The sequence below is a fragment of the Mastigoproctus giganteus genome, chromosome 1 (genome assembly GCF_048544385.1).
Source record: "Mastigoproctus giganteus isolate SK-2022 chromosome 1, ASM4854438v1, whole genome shotgun sequence".
Classification (NCBI taxonomy): Eukaryota; Metazoa; Arthropoda; class Arachnida; order Uropygi; family Thelyphonidae; genus Mastigoproctus; species Mastigoproctus giganteus.
The window spans coordinates 26589761-26614802 of NC_143575.1; the positions used below are offsets into that span (position 1 = coordinate 26589761).

Consider the following 25042-nt stretch of genomic DNA (forward strand, 5'->3'; position numbering starts at 1 on the left):
AGGTTGCAAAATCTGTGGGAGTACATAAATGAGTTCAAAGCTTCTGTGGGATGGCTAGACAAGTTCAAAACTCGACATAAAATTTCTTGGAAAACCGTAAGTGGTGAAGGTGGATCTGTTGACACTGGGGTTGTAACAGAGTGGTCCGTCAAATTGGAAGATTTATGTTGTGATTTTGAAGCTAAGGATATTTACAACTGTGACGAAACAGGGTTGTTTTTTAAAACCCTTCCTGAAAAAACAATGAGTCTAAAAAAGGAAAAGCCAGGGTGGAAAAATTTCTAAGGAATGCTTGACTGTACTATTGTGTAAAAATATGCTGGGAGACTTTGAACAACCTCTTGTTATAGGAAAACCTCAAAATCCTTTTGTTTCAAGGGCATAAAGTTGAATCTTTTGAATGTTGACTGGAAGTCTAATGAAAAAGCGTGGATGACACGAGATATCATGAGCGAATGGATAAGTCACTTTAACCAAAACATGATTCGTCAAAACAAAAATTATTCTTTTCATGGATAATGCTGCATCTCACCCACACGTCGAATTGTATCATTCAAATCGTTTTTCTGCCACCAAACACATCTGCAGAGTGTCAGCCCTTGGATCAAGGGATAATAAAAAATTTTAAACTTCACTACAGAAAACGTGTTTTAAGACATCTCATTGCAAACATGAACGATGTAACATGTGCGAGTGACGTTGCAAAGAAACTCAGCATCCTAGAGGTGATTCAGTGGATTTCCTCTTCAGAAAACGCAATTAGAAAACAAACTGTCTTGAACTGTTTTGTAAAGCCTGGCTTCTCAAACGCAAAAACTGAAGTTGTGAACAGCAATGTGGAGCACCAAGAAGAACAAGGACTTCAACAGCTATTGATAATGTATGATACTTCAGCTACAAGTGACCCTGGCTACAAAGATACAGACTCGAACCTCACTACAGAAGATGGTGCTCTAGATATCAACGACATTATCATCGATATTTTTCAAGAAATTCCTCATGAGAATGAAGAAATGGAAGGAGGTCATTCTGTCGAAGAACATATTAATGACGAACCACCGATGAAAATAGAAGAAGTGAGTGCTCATACAAATCAATCGTTTAAAAATGTTTTTCGCCGCTGAATAAGATACTAAAGGACTTTCGATGATTTCTTCACTCCAAACAAATGTTGAAAACAAAATTATCAGCCGGAAGAAGGTGCAAAAGAAAATAAGTGATTACTGTATGTATTTTTCTTAAGATAAAGTCATAACATGCATATCACAATTGTGTGTATATTATTTACAAAAATATTGTGCAAAATCTGTATATAATTTAATTTAATTTTACCTTAAACATTTAGCGATTTTTCTTTCTTTTTTTTTTTTTTTTCTCCCTTAGACTTCTTGTTAGTGGACACTTCTCTCTAACGGACACATTCTCGTTCCCCATAGCTGTCCATTAAAGGGAAGTTTCACTGTATAAGTAATCCTGTTAATAATCCTGGGTATAACCTCCATGCACAAGTACATGGTGGGTGACCACCCAGGTGTGAACCAATGTAAGCAGGGATTGAGATGAGATGCCCACACCACATGGAAGAACGCCGCCCCTCTATGTTACCAGCCAGTACTAGGTGGTAGATGACTCTCATCAACCGGTGAAATACCACCACTTTGCTTATTGGAAGCTTGAAGTGGTGGAACTCATGTTTAGTCTCTAGAGCTAAGTGCCGGTCAACCCTTCCATATCTCTTCCATCATGCAGTATGATTGATGACTTTTGAGGTTACGATGATTCCAATTCCTTACATTTTGAGGGTACAGCTCTAAAACGGGTTTGCAGGCCGGCCGCTAGTTAGTACACCGGACCAAACCTATTGGTAACTCTCTAGGAGGCGTCCGGATCAGCTAGTGTATAATCTTGCTACCACTACTGTGCCAGATAGTGACTGGAGGGAGTCTGAGTAGTGTATGCGGAGAGCATTGTCGAGGCCACGTTATGTCAAGGATCTGGGTATATTCTTACCACATGAATGCGCCATATCCAAAAATTTCATTACTTCATACAGCATATCCCACCCACTTTTTCTTACTATTGAATACACTATGAATTGTCAAACTAATAGAATAAGCTTATCCGCGAAATGATCTAAACCTCCCAAACACTTCCTAGTTCATTTCACAAATATATGTGGTCTCAATTCTAATCTCAACGATGTCCATTTCTACTTGCAGTCTACCAAACCCCATGTACGTTTTCTGACAGAATCTCAGTTATTGGTTGATTCAACTACTGCTCATCTCAGTTGCCCAAATTATTCACTGTATGATTCCTTTCGCCTTAAAGGTGGTACTTGTGCAAAATTCCGTTCCGATATTCCCTGTCAGAGACTTGGTAATTTGGAATCTCCTCTTTTCGATCTTCTCTGGCTTAAAATCTCTCTACCTCATTGCGTGAAATTCATCTGTTGTCTCTACCGTTCTCCTAACTCCACCAATCACTTGCAGCTCTGACTTCCTCTCTTTGCAATTTGACTTTCTCCAGTCCAACTTTCCTGACAGCGGGGTAATTTTCCTTGGTGATTTTAATGTTCACAACTCCAGCTGGCTTCCGTTTTCTAGTCACACTGACCCGGCTGGTCGAGATGCTGAGGCTATTGCAATTACTAATGACCTTGCACAGATTGTTCACTTACTTACAAGAATATTGGAGAATCCTTACCATACAGCCAATACCTTGAACTTTTTCTCACAAACAACCTTATAAGTACACGGTCGAAGTGAGTGGTCCTTTAGGCACCTCAGATCACAACTTGGTGATTTTCTCTTCTCCAATGGAGCATTTATCTCATGGCTATTCCCAACCTCATGTTGTTTGGCATTACATGAATGCAAAATGGGACGACCTGCGAGATTTCTTTTCATTTCCTTGGCCAATTACTGTTTCAAAACTTCTGATGTCAATGTTTGCTCAGATCGTGTCATTGAAATTATTCTTGTAGGAATGCAATCCTTTATTCCACACTCCATTTTAAAACTTGTCCTTTATCTAAACCTTGGTTTTCTAATAAACGTACAAGACTGTTCAAGAGAAGAACGTTGCATATCATAATCGGCTTGTTTCCAATTCTTCAGTTTCATTTTCTGCCTACACCAGAGCTTGCAACAATTGTAAAGTAATTATTAATCAGTCCAAACTAGATTTTGAACAGGCTAAGAGTAGAAAACTTGTTTCTTGCCTTAATGGTAGCCGATCATTCTGGTCTCTTGCCAAAGCTATTGACCACAACTTTTGCCCATCTCTGCTATCACCTCTGTCAAAACCAGATGGTTCTGTTGTCACTTCGGCCAACGATAAAGCCGACCTGCTAGCATCCCATTTTTCTTCCAACTTGCATATTAATGATGTTGGTGAAACACCTCCCACCATTTCTAACACACTCCATTCAATGCCTCCTGTGGTCCTTCATCCAAAGGATGTCAGAAGGATTTTCACAAATCTTGATGCTAAGAAAGCTCCAGGTCCTGATGGTATTTCTCCATTTGTTCTCAAAACCTGTGCTCGTGAACTTACTCCTATTCTTTGCTGCCTTTTTTCGCTTTTTTATTCCAAAGGTGTTTTTCCTTCTGCTTGGAAATTTGCTCATCCATCCAGTTCCTAAAAAGGGTGACAAATCCCTTCCATCCAGTTATAGTCCCATCGCAATTACTTCTACTCTTTCTAAAGTAATGGAGAAATCAATTAACCGCCAACTCTTAAACTACCTAGAAACCTTCCGTCTGATCAACGATCGCCAGTATGGATTCAGTCAGTGTCGATCCACTTGTGATATTCTGGTTTATGATACCCATTTGTGGACAAATTCAATGGAAAAGTTCGGTGAAACACAGGCAGTTGCTCTTGACATCTCAAAGGCTTTTGATCGTGTTTGGCATAAAGGTCTTCTAAACAAGCTTCCATCTTATGGTTTGCCAACTATTTTTTGTAATTGGTTATCCAGTTTTCTCTCTGGTTGCTCACTGAGGGTGATGGTAGATGGCTCTCTATCTTCTAACTTCTCCGCTAATGCTGATGTCCCCAACGGTTCAGTTCTATCCCCCACCTGTTTCCTCTTGTATATTAATAGCTTTCTTCCATTGACTGGAAATCCTATCCATAGTTTTGCCGATGATAGCACATTGCATTCCACTTTCCATTTTGAGAAACCTTGCCCTGCTCAATCAGCTTTAACTTCTTGTATATCCGCTACCAATTCCTTAAATGCTGATCTCCAGGTTATTCTCCAGTGGGGCAAAGAAAACTTAGTTGATTTCAATCCTTCTAAAACTGAGTCTTGTCTTATATCTCGCAAAAAAGGATTCTTCTGCTCCTATGCTTATCTTTGGTGACACTCTGATTTCTAGACAAAATGAAATATCTCTTTTGGGGGTTACCCTGACTGCTAATCTCTCTTGGCACAAGCACATTACAAATATTGCTTCCTCTGCATCTAAAAAGCTCAGTTTTCTCTTTCGTTCTCGGCATTACTTTTCTTCCAAACAACTGTTCACGCTGTACAAATTGCAAATTCACCCTAATATGGAATATTGTTCCCACATCTGGGGCGGTGCCCCCAAAACCTCTCTCAGGCTTCTAAGATTCCATTCAGAAGAGGGCAGTTAATTAATGATTCCTCTCCAACAGAGTCTCTCCGCTCTCTTTCTCATAGACGTTCTGTTTCTGCTGCATGCCTTTTCTACAGATACTTCCATGGGCACTGTTTTTCTGAATTAGCTTCTATAATTCCCACTCTCTCTTTCAAAACAAACCTAACACATGCTGCCACCAGCCAACATCCATTTACTGTCCAACTTCTAACTCACAGAACCAACTTTTCATCCTCCTCGTTCATTCATTCAACTGCCGTTTCCTGGAACAGCCTTCCTTCATACGTATTTCCTGAAAATATGTATACAGAAGTTCAAGTCTAATGTCAACAAGTATCTTCTCTCGTCTTCTCAACCTCCAACCTGGTGCCTCCGTAGCCAGGTGGGAAGGAGCAGCAGTGCGTAGCACACGCTTCTTGATTAGACCGGGGTTCGAGCCCATCACCACCAAATACGGAGGATGTGGAAAGGTCAGGAATGACCACCGCATATTCCCAGAGCAATATGGCCTTAGTTGCTAATGCTCCTAAAAACCAAATAACAACAACGACAACAACCTCCAACTCAAGCACGGTACTAAGTACTATAGGTTCTAATACCTCTTGTTTGGGGGTTTCATAAAAATTTAATAGTAGTTTTGGCCACCTTTGGCTGTAACGACTGCTTTAATACATTGTAGGAAACTCTCTACTAATTTTAGGTAGAAAGCTGGTAGTATTGTTCCCCATTCCTTCTGTAAAGCATTTGTGAGTTCCACCAACAGAGGGATGTTTGCTTTTCCAGTTTGTCCCAGAAATGTTGCAGTAAACCAATGTTCTCTAAATCAGTAAATCAGTTTTCTATTCTCTTCAAAACTATATGTTAACAATCCTTGTTTTGTGACATGGAGCATTGTCATTTTGGAAGGTGTAAGAGTCAGTTCTATAAAATTGTCATAACATAGGATACAGAGAATTGTCCAGAACATCAGTGTGAAATGCATCATTCATGGTTTCGTGCACTGTGACTAGTAGACCTGGTCCACACTGAGGTAATAATCATTCTCAGGGCATATTCCATACCCCAAATGTCCAGCAGGTTGGTAAAATGTGTAGAGTGACTCAGCGCTCCCTAGAATTTCTTTTCACTGATCCACCACAGTCCAGATTCAGTGCATTTTGCATACTGCCAACTGACAGCATGCATTTTTTTTTTTTTTTTTTTTTATTGAAAGCTTGTTGTGTACTGCTCTTCCATAAAAAATTCATGTGCTGCAGCCCCTCTATTCAGAAACACAAGTTTACCTGTGGTTACTCAACTATGGATTTAGGTTCTCTACTAATAGTTCTCTGTCTGATAGTAAAATGAGGTAAGCAGCCATCTCAAGGTATCAGTTTCCTATCAGTCAGTATTTTATACCTACCTGGTATGTATCTTGGACTCATGTATCCTCTGGACTTTCATTTTTTCAGTTCATTGTCAATTGTTGACTCAGGAATAACAGTATGTAGACATTTTCCCCAATAGCATATGACTATCATTCCCTTTTGAAACTGTTAGTTCTTCCTGTTTGCTCTTGTTTGGCATACCCATTTGAAATGTCTGCTCTGAACTAATCACTGATTTTCTGTAGGTAAAATATTTGCAACTTTCATAACCATGTACAATTTCCCAATCTGGTGTCATCCTGTGACCTTTTTATATGAAAGTGTATATCATATATGTTATTGTATATACATTTAAAAATGATAAAAAATTGAGTATTTTTCATATTCAGAATCAGTAAATGTATAAAGAATGCCATATTTCATTTAGAAAATACAAAAAAAAAATTAATTTGTTTTTCCCTTTCCAGCGTTATTAGAAGCTTAAATGATTTTATTCGAACTTTCCTTCATTCGTTCCCATATGAATTTTTTTTTTAAATTTTATTTTAGCAACCTGATGATTCTGATGTTCAAAACCTGAGATTACATATTTGGTGCAAGTCAGTTCTTCAGGATAGGTAAGTTATGTTTATAAAATTTAGAATTGTTTAATAACTATATGATAAAAATGTGGATGTACCTCCAGAAACTTAATTAAGCATAGGAAAATTTCAAACATTTTGCAAGAAAAGGACAAACTTCTTATACGGAGAAATTGGTCTCTGAAATTTACGGTGTTATTTCACAACTGTCAACTCTCTGGAGTTATGACAGAGGTCCATCTTTTTTCCTCAATTTGAACCCTGTCCCCTTCATTCATGTCATGATATACAGGTGACCCCCGCTTAACGCTGATAATTCGTTCCGTAAAAACAGTGAATCCGCGCTCAGCGAGCACTGCATTCCCATAAGGTAACATATGTATTTGTGAGTTGCAATTGGTGCTATAGGATATTTCCTAATCAATAATAAACGGTAGTGAAAAGATGCACAAATGTAGGTCAAAATGTTTAATATTCAAATATTTGTACATATAAAATATTCTGTGTTACACACTTAATATAATTATGTGGTAACTACTTACGTATCAAAATTAAACTTAAAATTCCAATTAAAATCATGAATGTAATTAATTTAATTTAATTGATGAATTTAATCATGAAAAATGTGTCGATTTTGGGTTGAACTTTGGCCCTCTTCAAATAAACTAAAAGGGGTATTAATTTTAAATCCCCTACAGTTTTACCACCTCACAATAAAGTCAACCGATACTTTGCCGCTTTGAAACCTGGCGTGTTTTTTTCTTCTTTCAATATGAAACTTCTTTTAGGCATTCGTTTCCACAAAAGTTCTGCTTCGTCTATGTTAAAAACTTGTTGAGAGGTATAACACATGATATCCCTCTTCAATAATTTTAAAAAGTTCTTTTTTGAAAGTTTCGGCTTCTTCTGCACTTGCGGCTTCTCCCTGGATTTTAAATATATTCAACCAGCCCTTACTAGTTTTAAATGGTTCCACATTTTTTTTTTTTTTTTTTTTTTTTAGATGAGTTTTCTTCAGATCATCATATTGTCTAATCTCTCTTTTTTTTTTTTTTTTTTAATAATATTTAACTTAACTGAATTCTGCATTGGATATTATCTTCAATAAAATTAGTTAAAGTCTTTCCATTTCGATCCTAATAGCTGGCCTAGCCCTAGTCGCTTGCAGTGGAACAGCTATCTTTCCCCCTGCTAAAATGAATTCTTTATTTTTTTTTATAATTATTCTTACAGTTAAACTTGCAAGTCCTAAATTATGGCACACATCCGCTTGTCTTTGACTGGAATCGATTCGCTTCAAAACGTCTAATTTAATTTTCAAATTCAGTCTTTTTCTTACATTTATAGTCTTCATACTGCGCTCAGACATTGTTGCTTTTTCATTCTTTTCGGCCATTATTAACTCTTCGAAAATGTAACTGCATTGGTTGCATTAATTACGATACAATGTTCAAGTAAACTGTCCGTTTTGCATGATGTCTAATACGGTACTGAGTGATGACTAGACTTCGGATAAATGCATATAACGCAAATATTACAAGCAATATATTTGATCATTTTTTAAAATGTTTATCTCGGAACTATGTAACAAGTCGCTGTACTGCAATTAAATTAGCGTGCGAGAAAATTTCACTGAGCGTGGAAAAATTTCTCAAGTCGGCGTGGGAAACGTTTTAATTCTGTTTTGCTATTCATTTTCAAGCTGTTGACTCCATCAAATGAAACGTTTTCTTTAAATATGCCAAAAATGCAATCTGTAAAAGAGCGTTATAGTGATCTGTGACAGTGTTATAGTCAGATACAGGTTATAATATAAGAACAGCGTTATAGCGAATCAGCGTAAAGTGAACTGCGTTATAACGGGGGCCTACTGTAGTTAGTTATAAAGAGCTTCTCTATCTTTTTGTAAAAACATAGTTTTTCTCTCTTATAAAATAGTAAAACTACATTGAAATTGGAATTTGTTAAAATTTTACAAATTTATGCTTATTTTTGTCAACAAATTGGCCATCAGGTATGCTGGTCTACATTGAAAAATGGAAGTGCAGTATAATAGCCTTCTTTTCTGTAATATATGCTGTTTCATTGTACTTATTGTAATGTGAAGCTAATTACCAATATCATTCAGTAAGATGGCAAATGCACTGTAAAATTTCAGATGTAGGTGCAAGATTTTTGTTGTATTGTAAAATCTGGAAAAAGATAAGTTGCCTTGTGTACCGTATGCAGATGTGATTTTTCAGTGTCAAGTTGTGGGAAATATGATATAATCAGTCATTTGAAAATAAATAATAAAAACAGCATCCAATGCTTAGATAGAGAACAAAAATAGATGTCATAATGTTTCAGAGCAAGAATATCATGTGTGCAGGATGTTTATTTGCATATTTTGTCATAGAGAATAATCCTTCTCTGAGTTGTACTTATCATGTAGGCATGTTGTTCAGAAATGTTTCTGGATGGTGAAATAGCAAAAAACAAAAAAAATTAGTTGTGGAAGGTCAAAAACGACAGGCATTGCTAGTGAAATTACATGGATGGGTTAAAAAAAGAAGCGGTGATGATTCTGGAAAATGGCCCATTTTCCAGAATCTTAGAAGGTATGAAAAGCCTAGTAGTTTCCAAGATTAATTCTTTGAATGCTTCCCATTTAGAATTTGCTGTTGGTAACATCATCAGTTGGTCCCACTGTACAAAATTTAAAAACTGTCTGAGACCACTGTAGTTACCTTTATGAAAGCAGAAACCCTTCCCTTTACCCCTGATGGTAATTATATCTTTAAGTAAATCCCATATCAGTAGGCTGTGATCACTGCCACCTAGTGATTCCTTTATCTGCAGATTCTTAATGCATAAAGAATCACTACTGATAATCAGATCAAGAGTGTTATTCTCTCTAGTTGCCTCCCAAACATACTGTTGTAGAAAACAATCATCCAATAAATCCACAAAAGCCTTGCTAGTGTGTGAGTGACCAACCCACAAGTTCCAGCCAATATCTGGGAAATTAAAATCCCCCATTATAAGATAATCTGATTCACTGGCCTACTCTATTTCTCTGTTCAATTGTTCATTATACTCATCAGAGTCATCTGGTCTATAACACACTCCTACTCTCAATTTCGCTTTCCCAGTGCTTATGTCACACCAAACTGACTTGATACTGCACTGTCCACCCATGGCAACTGGATGCACTGAAGTGTGTTATAGATTGGCTATCTTTGGTTGAATGTGTAACTAGACTGGTAGAACAGCATTAACCTTTGATTTAAAGAAGAGGTTATAAGTAGTCAGAAAAACTATATGAACACTCTTCAGAAATACCAAATTGAAAAATACAAGTACTCACTAGTTGATGTTTAGTAGTCTCACTGATTTGTATCCAAATCATGTTCATGATCCAAAAGAAGTTCGGAAAGAAGACAAATTAATGAGCTTCCCAAGTAAAAGAACTTATGGTGAAAGCAAGCCGATAATTCTAGGCATGTTATCCTCTTTCATGCAGAAAGTCTATTCATATTTCTCTCTTCTGGTTTGAATAAATCAATTTTGTTTCCTTTAAAACATTATGCCAACTTTTGAAAATCTTAATGTAGCTCTTCAATCCAATGTATGTTGTATATATGTACTGATGCCATTACTCCTGGATATGTTGAAGAATGTTATGCACAAATTTATTATATACCAACAGTTTTTAAATCTACTTCCATTTTTGAAGTTGATTACCATAGCAAACTAAACCAGAATGATGATTCTGACTTAGTAATAAGCATTTCTTCTGCCAAGATCATAGAAAGTTTAAACCAAGAAGAAAAGATTCTGTTCTTTTGTTCAGTGTGGAAGTACTTTATTGCTGCATGTGACTGGCTACATGGTGCATAAGTTTGTCATTGAAACTTGTGTGCTACATGAGTATTTATAAGAACATTGAAAAGTGATGTTCTAATAAATGATGAGTTAGTACAAGTTTCATCAATTTCCAGTACATCATTTTCAAGTTTTCTGTGGACAAGTTGCAAGTTCTTGGCATCATTAAAGATAAAGAAATAGATGAAGCAGTTGATGTTTAGCAGCATCAGTTCTGCCAGTTTCAGAGTGAGAACTACTAGACACTATAATGAAAGAATAAAGAATTGATATACATTTGTTCTTTGTTGGGGAACTGAGAAATGCACAAGAAATCTTGAAATATGACATGAAATATAATATGACTATACCAAGTCATGCTTGGCATATTAAAAATTCCTTACAGCAGTGCTGAATGTGAGGTATATTCAGCCAGGTGAAAAAAATAAAACTTTTTTATGTGAGAGTAAAGCTTTGGAAATACTCTTGACAGCCAAGTATAAACAGCAGTCCCATTGTTATTAAGAAAACTTTGACTCATTCAAAACTTCAACATTTCTGAAGAGAGCAAAGTCTACAACAGTATTTTTTTTTTTTTTTTTTTGAAGCAATCAAAATCAGTAAATATCTGACAGAAAATCCAAAAAGAAATCCACTGACAGAAAAATCCTAGGTAAGTAATGTTTGAAAGCATTACTATATTGATAAACGATCCTATATATGTATTTTAATATAAAATGTGTATGTTGTCAATGAAATTTAATTTCTATTCCTTTTTTTTTTTTATCTCTTGTTTTTCTCCTACTTAAAATTACCCGAACTCCAGCTCTTTGAAAGGCAAAAGTTGGCAGCCATGCTACTGTCACAACATTGTTCTGGTGTTCTACTATAGATATAACTTTTTATGCATGTATAATTTGATATATTTGTTATTTGATACCTCCACAATTACTATAATGAAGTTTAGTGAGAGCTGAACTTCATTATAGTAAATTTATATGCCATGGAAGGACTTTTTCTTTTTAACAAATTTGTTTTTTAGTAAATGCATTTCCTATATAGTAAAAAAATGAAAATTCTGCATTTTAATATACTGGATATTAAATAACTAGTTTAATCCTGACATTGAATGAGCCCCCTGTGGCTTATCTCATATTATGATATAGTCAGTGGATTATCAAGTCTATACTGATGGTACTTACCCACCCACTGAAGAGATATCAATAGCATTGATGTCTTCTTAGCTGTTAGATAAGCCACAGTGAGAAATGCTGTTAATTCAAGGCACAGTCTAGAATAACTAGTAGTACTAGAATTATTAGGTAAGTCATCTACTTTAGCAAAGTTTTAGTCCTTCAACAATAAGAAAATATGAGCTGTGACAACCAAAATTCAGCCACACTGAATTTTTTAATGGTTACCTCAATATCAGTATCTTATTGAATGATTTCCTGAATACAGGAATAAATCACAATAGGCCTCTATTTTCACTGGACTTGTTGAGTTCCATGGAGAATGCATGTCTCACTACTGCTGTACAACTTCTGGAAACGACATACATCATTGGCATGCATCACTGGACTGTCATTCCAGTAGGTAACATTGTGCTCATTGTGGATTTGTGGAGCCAGTGTGAGGTCAGGATACATGTTATTTGACACCACATTACTTTGAGGTATTTTCCTTTTAGAAATGTGAGAAGGTCAGAAAATTGAGTCTGGCAATTTTTTTACCATATCTCCTTTTCTGGCTTTCCCATATTTATCAGTTTATATGTGTTCACAGTACCATGTAGAAAACAGTCATAAGAGTTACTTTTATGAAGGATTGAATGTTTTTGGCTGTTTAAAACTTTTCTTTTTTGTGGTTTTTGTGTTGCTTAAATTTTGGATATGAATATTCAGTATACAGTTCTTGTTGTATAAGCTTCTATATGCACATACTACAAATAATGTTATTTTCTAATTTGTTTAACAAAATAATATTAAAATATTAAAATAATGCAAGGGAGCAAAGCTTATATAGCATCTGCTGTCAAAAAAAAAATAATAATAAATAGTAAAATCAAATAATTTCTCTGAAGTTTTATATTTTAATTAGTTGTACAAAATAATTATCTACTACCTCTTTAAAACTATATATTTCCAAACTTTGCAGTTTACAGAATTGGAGTCTCTTCTTGTATGAGTTTGGGTATATTTTGTATTAAAAACTAGTTATTTTGGTCGCCTTTTACCCTTTTGAGCAAGTTTATTTCTTTTCTGAAATGCATCTGGACCTGTATATGGTATTCAAGATATGGTCTGACCATTGATTTCTACAGTGTAATAATTACCTCTTCATCTGTACTGCAAAAATTTCTGTGTATCATTGACAGTACTCAGAGTGCTGTCCTTGCGGCTTTAATATAATGTTATGAGAACTTTATATGGACTATGTTACCATCCCAAGATTGTTTCATCTTTAACAGTGTTGAATGTGCCACTCCTATTTCCTGTACAGTTTAATTTCAACTTCAGTTTACTAGCATTGAAGCTTAATTTTTTTTTTTTTTTTTTTTTTAATTTGTCTGTCTTGTTGCAACAATGTTCCCTGGTTTTCATTAACAACCTTGAGCAAATTAACAACCTTGAGCAACTTAATATCATCAACAAATTTTTACATGAAACTTGTGATGTGATCATTAATATCATTAATGAAAATTGAAAACAAGTGCCCTGGCACAGAACCCTGTGGGACATCACTTGTAATGCTGCTCTACTAGAAGTCAACCTTCCCTTTATCCACTGTTTTATTTTATCCCTAATGCCAAACTTCTTCATCATATACATAAGATATGAGCCTGTGACAGAAAGCTTTCTGATTTCTAAGTAAATGATATCAAAAGTTATTTTATTCATTCAATTCTTTTGTGACTACCTAATACTAGATTAGTGAGAAAAGATCTTCCTTTAGCAAAATGATGTATGATTCTCTTATTATCCAGGTAATCTTACATTGCATCCCTAATTACAGTTGCCATAATTTTCCTACCACAGAAGTCTTACAGGTCTGTAGTTATTGGGATGACTCGAACAGGAGGGATATTTGCAGTTTAAATCTTCTGGAAGTTCACCCTATTCTAAGGATGCCTCCATTATTACATATAGGGGGTTAGCAATCATTCCAACTTCTTTCAGTATAACTGGAGAGATACCATCAGCTTCTTGTGCTTTGTTTAATGCTGAATAATTGTTAGCCAAACTAGCAGTTTCATCCTTGTGATCTCCTACTGCTGTTTTCAGTGAACCAGTGTGGTTCATTCTTTCCCTTATAGTGTTCACATATACAAAGAACTCTTTAGCATCCTGCTTGGACCTCTCTTCCAAACCCATTTCATAATCTGCCCTAGCCTATCTCACTCTCTGAATAACATGATTACCAACTACTTTATATGTTCCATACTAAATGGGTCTCTTGATAATCTATAAATAACCGAAGCAACCTTCTTTTCTGATAGAGTTTCATCAATTCTTTGGCCATTTATTTAAATTTACACTTTCTACAATATCTTTTTAAAAGTATGAAATAATATGTAGCATCTGGAATTATTTTCTGAAATGTTTCCTGTTAGAATGTTTATCCCTTAGAGATTTCAGCTATTTCTATAAAATTGAATCATATGATGTCTTACGGCCAATAAAATCTCCTTTGAGAAAATGAAAATGCTTCCCATATCAAAACTTTGTCACTTGCAGCTATTGACTCCTTAATCTAAAGATTTTTAATGGCCCATGAATTTTTAGTAATGACCAAGTCTAGAATATTGATCCCCTAATGGTAGAAAATAGTCATTTCCTCCAGGTGGTCCAGGCATTGTGCTGGTGTTTTATCCATATGTCCTAATCTCTATCTGGATAGTTAATCTCCCCCATAAAAAGACATTCTGATGTGCTTGTCTACTACAGCTGCACATATTTCTAATTATCATACACTCAGCAAATTCATTAGGTCTGTAGCGTGCACACTTTTGCTCTGCTTTGTTGTTCCACTCTTTTTATCACACTAGACTGATTCAGTGTATATTCCCCAACTGGATATACCCTTCTTGAATATATGCACTTTCTGTTCAGAATCATAACCCCTCCTACCTCTTCTACCATGTAATAACTTTCCTGTACACATTGTACTTACCAAATTCTACATGTAATATATCAGAATGATTCCATGTTTTCAGTATTCTTATGTTAGAATTTGTTGATGTAACAAATAGTTAAAATTTATTAACTATCTGCTCTGTATAAATTTTGAGAAATGAGATCATATTGTACAACTTTTTATTCACAGTTGGGAAAATTTAGATACTGACAATCCCTTGGAATCCATCAAGAACACAGTTTTTTTTCAAGTCGTTGAATTAGCTTTTGACCAAGGTAAGACTCCAGTGACAATTTGACAAAGGTGCTATATTCAGTTACATTGCAAAAATTGCATACTTTTAGATTAGAATTTATTTCCTTTAATAAAGGTTTTTGAAAACTATTTTTAAATTTAAATTTGACTATAAAAACTTCAGTGAGAAATGTCATATATGGCAGTGTTAGAAGTTTTTAAATATCGGTGTGCCAGAATAATCTAATGCAACTAGTTAGGTTTATAAAATAAAAATAAAGAACAAATGAAATTATGGATATGATACTTTATTTTTACAGTGTTTGTAGTATAATTGTTATGTACCAGAAAAAAAATTTGTTAGATATGAAATATTCATATATTTCCTTAATTTTGCTCTTAAATAAATGATTTTCTCAGTAAGTTAAATTCATGCAGTATACCAGCTAAAATTACATATTGTGTCATCCTGTGGATAGCACCACATTACAATAAATAATGTTAATTCCTCTTTGTTGAAGTGAAGTGCACCATGGCATTTTGTAGCAATAGCTTTATAGTGTTAGAGATTAGTATTGGCCATATGGTGTAAGGAAGCTCTACGCTTTTGCTGTACCAGCCAAAAAAAATAAAATAAATACCTGTTTGCCTCCCTCTTCTCATAGATATCTATCCAGCTGTCCTTTGGCTGTCAGCCTCAACCACCCACGGAAGTAACTTTTCCAGTAATTAACAACTCACTGGCTAAACGAAAACTTACTCTGCAATCCAGCCTAAACCTCTTTCCTTGTAATTTTAATTTATGGCCTTTAGTTCTGCAATTATTTATGATCACTGTATAAAGCTCAATATATATATATATATATATATATATTTTTTTTTTTTTTTTAAGTACAGTCCTCCATACAATTGCCATATACAGTGGGATTATGATCTCCCTATCTCTACAAGCAAATGTTCAATAAATCATTGACAAGACACTATGGGCCTTCTTTTCCACCTGTCTGCATTGCTCAGAAAACGTCATGAGTAATTGTGTCATAACTCCCAGATCCCATTCTTCCTCTGCTATTTTTAATTCAACCTCACCAAAAGTTATTTTGAGTTGCTATTCCCAAAGTGTAATCTTGCATTAAAACATCGCTAACACTTTTCTGACCATCCCTGAAGTCTATCTAATGGGATACCTACCTAGTAATGGGTAGGCCCACTTTTCATCCGGATAAGGGCAGTCACATGGTGGAGCGTTGAGTCCACTAGTTCATGAAAGTGTTCTACAGGTATTTCCATCTATGCTTGCTGCACAGCTGTCCATAATTCCGTCGCATTCCTGGTTGGAGGATCCAAAGCTCGAACAGACCTTTCCATAGCATTATTATTATTATTATTAGCTATATGGTGCAAGGAAGCCTGAGGCTTATGCTGCGCCGCCAAAAAAAAAATTTCCCCAGTTACCCTAAGAGAGAGAGAGAGAGAGAGAGAGAGAGAGAGAGAGAGAGAGAAGTAAAAGGGAATCACCAAGAAAGAGAAGAATGATGATATCCAGCTCAGGACCCTGGGTGTGCCAAACCCATACTCACCAAATGTGAGCCCCTGGGGTTCCCCAAGATGCTCCACAGGGTTTGTATCCGATGAATGGGGAGGCCATTTCATGGTGGTAAAAACTGCGGAATGCTCTTCGAACCATGTTCTAGTCACCGCAACTCTGTGAGGAGGTGCATTGTTCTGCTGGAAGAGTCTGTTGCCCTGTGGGTGCACGATGACCATGAAGGGATACAGATGGTCTGCAAGGATGGATATGTAACCTGGACCATTCAGAGATCCGTCTGGACATACCAGAGGTCCCACGTGTGCCAGTTGAATACACCCCAACCATTACCGACTGTCCACCTGCCTGAACAGTTCCTTGTTGACATGACGGGCGCATAGCTTTGTGCAGTTTCTGCCAGATATGCAACCTCCCATCCGCTCGAAATAACTGGAAATGAGACTCATCGCACCAGGAGACCATCTCCAATCATCCAAGATCCAGTGCCAATGTTCTTTTGCCCAGTTGAGGCATACAGTCCTGTGTTGTGGTATTAGCAATGGGTCAATGCAGCCTTCCTGATTCCAAACATGCTCCAGCTTATAAATTAACCTCTCATGCAGGTGGGTTGGCTCCCATAACCTATTGCTGCTAATGATTGCCTTGATGGTCTTGGTGGAGATGTTTCTGGCACCACCCTCATTGAAGTCGGCTGTGATTTGTGCCACAGTCACTCTCCGGTTGGCTGAAACGATGCGAGACAGACGTCGACGGCCACTTTCATCCACCACCTTTCTCCGCCCATGACGAGTTGTTATTCTGGAAGTGGCATATTCCTGATACACTCTTGATACTGTCGAATGGGATAGTGCAATTTCTGTACCACCTCCGCAATAGTGACCCATGTGTCAGGCACCCACTATCATCCCTCTTTCAAAGCCAGTTAACTCACAATGTTTATCCATACTGACATCAAATTACATAAAATGCAGTGTACCTATATACTTGCCCAGCAGTGGGTTCGTCCACTAGCAAGAGGGGTGACAGCGTCATGTTAACCAGGTATCTGAATTCTGTCCTTTCAGTGTACTCTACTAATCTTGACATCATCTGAAAATTTTGACATTATGCCTTTTATACCTTCAATATCATTTAAGAAGGGGGGGGAACTGATCAGGGAAACTCCACTTCTTATGTTGGTTCAAGTTGAAGAATAATCTTAATGACAACCCTCTGCCTCTTGTACTGCAGCCTTCCTGATCCCAAACATGCTCCAGCTTATAAAGTAACCTCTCATGCAGGACAGTCAAATGCTTTGCGGTGTCAGAATTATTTCTTGTACCCAGCCCATGAGATATCAAAATAGTTAACCAGGTTATTTAAACATTGTTTCTTTCAGAATTCCATTTCTGTCTAAATGATCCTGTACTGCACTTTTGAGTATTGCTTCCATGATTTTCTCTACCACTCAAGTCAGATTGGCCAGTGTGTAGTTATCCACTTTACTCTTTGAAACAATTTTATATATTGATGATACCTTGGCACTTCTCTAGTTCTGATTCTGCTGAATCCAGTGATGCTCTCATAATTAACCTTAATGGTTTAATTCACTGTCTTACTGCCTTCCTTAAAATTAGTGGGTGTATGCCATCAACTCCAGGAGCCTTACACACCTTTAGGTTCAAAGGTTTTTCTAATAAATAATCTTCTGAAATTTCATTATCCCCGAGAACGTGCTACTCAGCTTCACTTGTATAGTTTCTCCTTACTATGAAGGATCTTTCTTCTGTGAATATTAATGCAAAGCACCTGTTGAATTCATCTGCATCAGCAGCTGGGTTATCTGAGATTTTCTGCAACTATTACACAAGGATCTGATCTGATTTGTTCTTCTCTTATTTATAAAGAAGACAGGAGTGAATTTTGTAAAAACTTTTTGTTCCCCACCCTTTGCTTTCTTAGCCATCAATTCCTCATAATCTCCCTTTGTAAGCTTAACCTGTGTACTATTACAGCTGTTACAAATAAATTTGTAGCTGTTATAGGTTTCAGGTAATTTTTATCTCCCTGTAACTTTTCAGTTACTGCACCAGATAACACCAAAATCAATTTCTGCCCACTATTACACCAGAATGGTTGAAACTGCATTAAAAGTTTAGGTATAAAGATCAATCGATGCAAGCTATTTAAATTATGAAAGTTTTTAAAATAATTACTGCTAAGATAATATTATCTTGTCTTTTCTGCAACTAGTGCTTTCAGAGATGGATGATTTGTGAACTAAAATGCAAAGGGGGGATATAATTAAATGGAATAAAGGAGTTAATCTGCAAGAGCCCATCTCATCAGGAACCACAGGGCATTGGTATCTAGAAAGAGAAAAAAGAAGGAACAGAGCATTTTGGCAACATCTAATTTCGTTATAGGATTGGGCTGAAAGGTTGCGATCCTAGGATATGCAAACCACATTCACATGAAGTAGTTACCCAGCAGAAACTGAAAGACCAAAGAAAGCCTTTGAAGGACTTCACTAATGAAAATTTTCAGACAGTGATGAGAAATTATTCAGAATATTGAAACAAGCGTAGCTTAGATGGAAATTTTATGGGAATAGTAAAAATGACTAAATGAATAAATTACTGAGTTGTTAATAAGAGACTGTAAATCTTACTATTATATACCAACTTAGCTGGAATATTGAAACCAGAGGGGAATGATGATAAATCACTGAAAACTGAAACAAAAGAAACCTTGTACTGGAAAAGGACTTAGCTGCCAAATGAAAAAATCGATAACTTTAGTTTTATTGAGGTGTGGACAATGGAACCTTGGCAAGAGAAGAAAGGGTTGAAGTAGTACTGGCTTCTACAGCTACTGGCACTGGCAGCAACAAGCTAAATTATTCTACTGAGGAAAATTCTTTTGAAGATATTTTCCAAAAATAAAACAAGATAGAAATAATTGCTGACATAATGTCTATATTGATAGTATGATGTTTAATTTTTTACAGGATTGTGCTCTTATTGACCTAGAATAAAATTTATGAGAAATATTCATAATGGATATGATACAAGCATATAGAGGATAAGAACTTGGCAGATCCCAAGGTTTAAACCCTTAACGATCCCATTGTTGCTTTTTTTTGTACTTCATATTTCATTTATTTAAGGATGATTTCTCCCTATGCGAAACGTTCTCACGAAGAACATCTTACAGCTATGAGCTAAAGATCATCGTTTTAAGTTTAAATTTTAAAAAAATACAAATTAATTTCTATTATAGAATATCTTGCAATACTATGCATTAAAACAGTGATGAATGTTATCTGGGCCAAAATATTAGAAGTCTTACTCCACTTGCATCAACAAATTGCAAAGGAAATATGATGTAAAAATTAGCGAATCACATTACATGGTTACATGGTAAGCTTGATGTCTTAAATACTATCACTAATCAGTGCTCTATGTTGAGATGAGTAAAATGCTGATATAGCTGATTTCCAAAAATATGTGTGAGAAGTTAAGATTACAACATACAGAATTTATAAGAAGTAATCAGAAGAGTGGATGTTTGCTTCAGAAGGAGGATGCTAGAGGAGAGAGTCAATATTAGAGGAATTTTAACAGCATTTTCACACTATTGCCAAGTTATTTGGTCTCAGGCAGGGATTTCATAATTTTTTTTCTCCTGTAAACTGGATTTTTCATACTGCAAAATAGACAAACCAACCAGAGAATACATGTAATTTTTAGCAGTTAACTATTTTATTATTTTAAAACAAGTAAGAGGACTTTCACCTTGCTGTAACAAAATACAGCATCCAATTAATAAACTTACTTTATTCTCCTATTGCATGCATAAAATAAAAAAAAATAAATGCTTATAAAGCAATGTTTATTAATTATACTATGTTTATAGTAAGCTAAATACTCCCCCCTTCATGAAAGAAAAGTAATAACCATCGTTAGGAATGGAATAAGGAATGACATAGGTTAATGTTAGTGTTTTATAACATGTTAATTTCTAGCTTATATGCTTTATCATAATTAAATAAAAAAGGAACAATCTCAAACATATATTTTATAATGTATTTATCCCTCATTATCAGGATGATTCAATCTTACACTGAATTCTAACTCTTTTACAGGTGTTGATCTTCATGAATTTTTACCTCCTTTAGATACTTTGCTAAAGTGTCCTGAACTGTCCTCTCTAGTTGGCAGTCCAAGTTTTGTATTTTTAATTCAAGCAGGTTATGAGCAGATAATGAAAATTATTGACTAAATAGTTTGGAAATCAAGCAAAAAGTATTTATTGCATTCATTTTCATATTCTCTCATATCACTTCATTTGCATAACAAAAAGATGAGATACGTAATCATAATAAATATTATAAAAAAAAGTAGTGTGTAGAAAAATCATTTCATTACTATTTTGTAATTCTTGTTGTAGCTCTGACTGAAAAAAGAGTGCAAAAGTTAAAATGAAATATTTAATCAGTTAGTACCATGATCAGTATAAAAGATAAATTAAAAGAATACTAAAATCAGTCCAGATTCAGTGGTCATCATACTATCATAGCAAGAATTATGAATGAGTGATATGATTCCTGAAGTTTTTTTGGTTTTTTTTTGTCATTTTATTTTTATTCTATAGAAAATCAGCAAATAAGATTAAACTTTTTCTTAATGTTTAAATAAAAAAAAAGTGAAAGTGCCTCTTATGGGGGTAAAAAAGAAATGCTATTTTTTGCAAGTTCTGTAACAAAAAATTTTTGGCTACAGAAAACTCGTAAATACTCAGAACATATTGAATTTATTTATATTAATGTAAGAAATATGAATTAGAGATGTCTTAGTTATATGGTGCCATCAAGAGTTGTTATCCAGCTGAAAATTTTATTGATTGTTGTTGCAGATAATTGAGCTATTTGATTAACTGTGATTGTTTTTATCACTGTACATGAATACCCCTTCCAACAGATAATTAAATTGTATGATTAATTGTTTATTATTTTATAAGAGTGCACCTTCTAACATAAATCCTGAAGTGAAAATAAAATGATATGCAATTTGAATATTTGATGCAATTATATAGTTATGATTGAGATCTTAACAAACATCCTGCATAACTAATTATCATTCTTAATCTAACTAGTTTCAAATGAAAATTTGAAGCAGAAAATTGGTAAGATTGATTTATCTGCTTGTTTGTGATGAACTTTGATAGACATCTTTTACAAATATAAAAAAGAATTTATATAAAGGGACTAAGATTTGTTGGAAAAAATTCAAAATATATTTTTTTAAAATTTGTTCATTAATTTTGGATTTCAGTTAATTTACTTTCTTTGCATGTTTTGTAACTTTAAAGAAATTGAATTTTTCTTTAAAAATAAACTGATTAGTTCATAGAGATGAAATCCCTATCTTATTTATGAATGCCATTGTTCCTTGTGAAATGTTTTTATAGTTTTTCTAAATGGTGTATGCTGTATTATTCAGCACATTTTTTTAAAAAATATATCTTATATATTTATGATATGGAGCCAAAAAAAGAAAGAAATTGTACATTATTGTAAATATTTGTCTGATTCTGAGTTGGATGTGTAAATATTTTTAGTATCTATATGTCACTGTTACTTTTATTTTTTTTTGCCTTATGTGTAAATTAATTAATACACATAGGAAGACTAACTTTGTAAGCCATATATTATTTTGTGTATAATAATTATCATGCATTCCATTATTCTTTCACCTAATAAATGACTAAGTTCATACTTGTAATGATAAATAAAATTCCTTACAGATATGCTTACTAATGTATATATTTTCAGGTATTTGAAATAATTGTCTAAGTAAAGTGGCCTTCATATCACCTTATCCAAGCTTTTTTGTTGGAAATAAAGTTACTTCAAATAGGTAGAAATGTTCATGTAACAGAGGTTGTACACTTTCGAAATAGAACAATGGATTATTCACTGATGCATTTGCCTGACACATTTTAGTAGCTATGAAACATCAAATAGCTAGACTTAGAGACATTGACATCGTATAAAAAACATTATGGGAATTCTATCATGTCGATTCGAGACGTTAGGATTCCCATAATGTTTTTATATACAATGCCTTATCCAGGTATTGACTGCTGCAAGCAGTCAGCATTCATTCACTGCACATCTCCAAACTCACAGAACCAAGTTTTCCTATTTCCCATTTATCCCCTTTGTTGTCTGGAACAGCCTTTCTTCACATGTGTTTCTTGAACATTACACCCTACAGAAATTTAATTCTAATGTCAACAAGTATAACTGTCTTCTCAGCCTTCAAACCATGTGTGGACTGTGCTATAGATTCTAATACTTTTTTTTAATTTTTTTTTTATTATTATTATTCTTTTATCTGGTGAGCGATTGTTTATAACAATAACTAGAATTCCTGATGGTTTTGGTACAGTATTGTTTTGCTGATACTTCATTAGAGCCAAATCATTACTCATTATTTATCACTAACAATATATAACTTATTAATCAAGAATGGTAATGAATTTGATTAATACCTTTGGCAATATAGGGTATATAGATTATATAGCTAAAAGTATCTGGACACTCCTCAGGAAAAATGAACCATACCCACCATCTGCATGTCAGCAATAAGTATAAAAGCAACTACATTCATGCTAAGTAAGCAGATTGTAGATGGATTGAGTTTCTGACTTCTGAAGTGTGGTCCTAATAGACTAATATTAGCAATTGCTCTATTCATTCCATTTTAGCAAACCACAATGCCCTAGACCAGTGGTGATGACAATCACTAAATAGAAATGTAATAGTACTACACCCAGAATTGTGGTACATCAGTTCTTGTTAAATACTATCAACTAAGTTCAGGGGACCAACAGGAACTGATAATACAAGGGTGATACTTAGCTGCACAACTTTGGATTTTAAAGAATAGCTTGCAAACACACGCTATTTCATAAAAATTAATCATACCTGCCATCCACATGCAAGGAATAAGTATAAAAGCATTTACAGTCAAATTCAGTTGCTTTTCACAACACAATGTATAATATCTATTTCCTGGTGCATAAACTATTGTAGACTCTGGAACATTGGAAATTTGTGTTATGAAGTGATGAACTGCAGCACACAATTTTCCAGTCATTGGCTTAGTTTGAAGGAAGTACTGTCAGTGTCAGTTTCTCATGGTTTAGACTTTTAACCATTTGAAATAACAAATTACATTCAGTATGCTGATGATGTTAAGGAAAATCTACACTGGCATTAGTAATTTTTAATTTATTTATTATTTTTTTTATGAAAGCCCCAAACACAAAGGTATTAGAGTCCATAGTACATGGCATCAGACATAAGTTGAAGGCTGAGAAAACATAAGATAATTTTTGAGTTTAGACTTGAATTTCTGTAAATTGTAATTTTTTGGAAATATGTTAGATGTAAGGTTCCAGAAAACAAGTAGAAGGGATCAATAAGTAAGAGAAGAGGTTGGGGTTGAACAGGTGCTGACTGACTGCAGTGTGTTTGGAAGAGAGTTGGAGGAATTACAGATGCCACTTCAGAACAATACCCATGGAAGTATGTGTAACCTGGGCATGCAGTAGAAATGTCTGTGAGATGAAAAATGGAAAGACTAAGAGATGGGTCATTAATTAACTTGACTGCTCTCTTTTGAATGGAACTCAGAAGCTTCAGAGAAGTTTTGTGGGCACCATGGGAGGACAAATTAGACATTTGTACAGAGTGAGTAATTGCTTAAAGCAAGCAAAGGGTGAGAGCAAAAAAAAAAAACTTTTTTTTGATGCAGAGGAAATAATATTTGTGATGTGCTAATGCCAAACGAGAGGGATTAAAAATATTTTCTGTTTAAAATTGAATGATAATTTTGAAGGAAAAAAAATTTCTGTAAATTTTAGTTAATGGGTATTTCAATTGCTTGTGCTGACATCACAAGGAGCACTAGCTAGGGCCTTAACTCTTGAGTTGCAGGTAAGAAGTACACACTGACCCCCCATTAGTACCAAAGTAAAGTGTATTTAGTGTCTAATGGCACCAGGGGTTTTCCCCCATCTCTGTGTTGCTTTCATTGTAGGTGTAAGACAGTACCCTGTCAAGGCCAGAGATTTTAAAAGTGTATGGATATTGGATATGTGTAGCGTTATTTTCTGTTGTTCATGTGGCCATTTAGCCATTGGGTCCCTCCTGAGGCCCAACATTGCCCACATGGAGGCAGGCCAAGTACCCAGTAGTTTGAAAGAAATTTTTACTCTGGTAGGCCCTGCAACCTAATTTCCTGAAATTTCAGTGGCTAGGGCCTTAAAAAAAAAAAAAAAAAAAAAAAAAAAAAAAAAAAGATTCTGGGAATTTGGTTAGGCCGAGAGACAAGCGGTTTGAATTTTAATTTTTGATGCGTGGGGCATCTGCTGATGATTTAGAGGGTAGGGGGAAATAGAGAAGGCACCCCCAAGGAATGGCAGTGAGGCAGGCCCACTGACCCCCCCACCAGGAGGTAAAAGGGGGGGGGGACAAGGATGGCAAACCATCCCATCCCTCCAGGGAGAGAGAATGAAAGTGGCCAGGCAAGGTGCCTGGTCCAGATTGCCAGGTCGCATGTTGGCAGCAAGGTGCTATGGGGTCATGGATAGAGTTAGTGCAGGGGAAGTATTTCTGCACTCAAATTCAGCTCCTCCAGGATGTTG

General features: G+C 35.2%; 1 long non-coding RNA gene across 1 annotated transcript; it reads left to right on the top strand.

Moving 5' to 3' along the window:
* Nucleotides 1-6545: 6545 nt before the first annotated feature.
* On the top strand, nucleotides 6546-20577 carry LOC150090658 (uncharacterized). Its single transcript, XR_016547276.1, has 3 exons — nucleotides 6546-6615; nucleotides 14752-14837; nucleotides 20472-20577. It is a non-coding gene; the product is annotated as an uncharacterized LOC150090658 (long non-coding RNA).
* The last annotated feature ends 4465 nt before the right edge of the window (nucleotides 20578-25042 follow it).